The sequence below is a fragment of the Suricata suricatta genome, unplaced genomic scaffold (genome assembly GCF_006229205.1).
Source record: "Suricata suricatta isolate VVHF042 unplaced genomic scaffold, meerkat_22Aug2017_6uvM2_HiC HiC_scaffold_2535, whole genome shotgun sequence".
NCBI lineage: Eukaryota > Metazoa > Chordata > Mammalia > Carnivora > Herpestidae > Suricata > Suricata suricatta.
Genome location: NW_021870826.1, coordinates 1 through 1,645, shown reverse-complemented (window position 1 = coordinate 1,645; position 1,645 = coordinate 1). Strand labels below are relative to the sequence as shown.

The window sequence follows — 1,645 nt, the reverse complement described above, 5'->3', positions numbered from 1 at the left end:
TTAGTAAGAATTTTAAAACTTAAAAAGCTATAAATCTAAGAAAACATACTTGATGAAATTGTTATAGTTAAAATCTAGCCTTACCCTTATATGCTAGGTATATTATTTGTCAAATGTAAGTTTCTCTAAGTAAAATTTCTGTAAACATGATAAAAATACACAAACCACATTAAAATTCCCCATATAATGAGATTCTCTCATATTTGTTAAATAATTTCAATGCCTCCAGAGATAAATAATATTTACATGTGATAAATATTTAGGTATTCTCTCCTTTTCTCATTACCATTCCTATTTACGGTTTCCTTTACCTTGATCAGCTACTTTTTGTTTTGCTTCTTCTATTCGTTTAAGTTCAAGTTGCTTTGCTTCCAAGAGTTGCTTTTCTTCTTTTACAGGATCGTATTTTATTTCTACAGGAAGCACAAAAAAAAAGAACATTTAACTACCTAAGTATACTCATTCCAAAACATACACTTGAAAAATAATCACTAATTCAAAGTTTGCATAAATTTAGAGTAAAAACCAATTTAAATTCCCAAATGCTACTTTAAATAAAAAAATCTCAAAATATTCATCAAAACGTATTTTGAATACAATTATCAGATATATAGATTTTTACACCCACAAATAAAAGTACTTTAAGTTATAAGGTTTAAAATTTGACTTACTAGAAGAAGGCACTATGAGTAAATAAATGTCTCCCAGGAAAGCTTCAACTGGTTGAGTATACAGGTTTTTCCATGGAATTGTAAGATTAAGATTACCTACATGCATTTTTTTTTTTTAAAAAAAAGGACAAAAATATTATTCATTCAACCTGCATTTACCGCCAGTCTATCTTCTGTCAGGCAGTAGAATAGATAGCAAAATGACAACCCGAATCACTTTACAGAAAGCTATTTTACAACCCAAAACAATAAGCCTTTGTTGTGATGATCTGAAATTATTTGTATTAGTACTGTTGGGAAATCTACTAAATTCTATTCTAAAAATTTACAAGTTTCTATTTATGGCAATCTGCACCACAAACATAACCATAGTCTTCAGCTATTAACCAACAATCCTTGCTATTAAAACTCCGATTTCTCCAATTCTTACTCTAAATCACTATATTAAGTATTCATAGTACACTATCAAAAAGTAGATTATAAAACTGAAGATGTCTTTTTCATATCTATAGATGATATATACATATGTGTAAGATTATCACCCTAAGTATATATATGCAGATTTCTATGGATTGTGAACAAGACTAGAAAATTATTCAAACTATTCAAACATTCAAAATGTTTTACTATAATCCAAGAGCAAAATATTTTTAAAGCATTATGGACATTAAGCTAAAAAATATAAGGTATTCATTATACTGATTCTAGTCTTGTGTATTTAGAAAACTTCCTTAATTGTCTTAAAATACTTGAAATTTGTTTAGCAGCATGAGTCTATTGATTTAGAAATAGTTGTGCTGATTGGGAAGGGAAAAATTAACAACACAATGGCTGCAGTAACCAGTAATGAGAAAGGAGATAAAATTCTACACAGATTTATCTCATTACATAACCCCAAAATTTGTTTAAAAAAACAAAACAAAAAACACCTAAGCTGGGGTGCCTGGGTGGCTCAGTCAGTGAAGGACCCGACT

The 1,645-nt window shown here is 28.7% G+C and overlaps 1 long non-coding RNA gene across 1 annotated transcript; it reads right to left on the bottom strand.

Annotated features, from left to right (window-relative positions):
- Positions 1-311: 311 nt before the first annotated feature.
- On the bottom strand, positions 312-764 carry LOC115284897. The gene is made up of 2 exons (XR_003905372.1): positions 672-764; positions 312-413 (listed from the first exon to the last, which is right to left on the bottom strand). It is a non-coding gene; the product is annotated as an uncharacterized LOC115284897 (long non-coding RNA).
- Between the last annotated feature and the right edge of the window lie 881 nt (positions 765-1,645).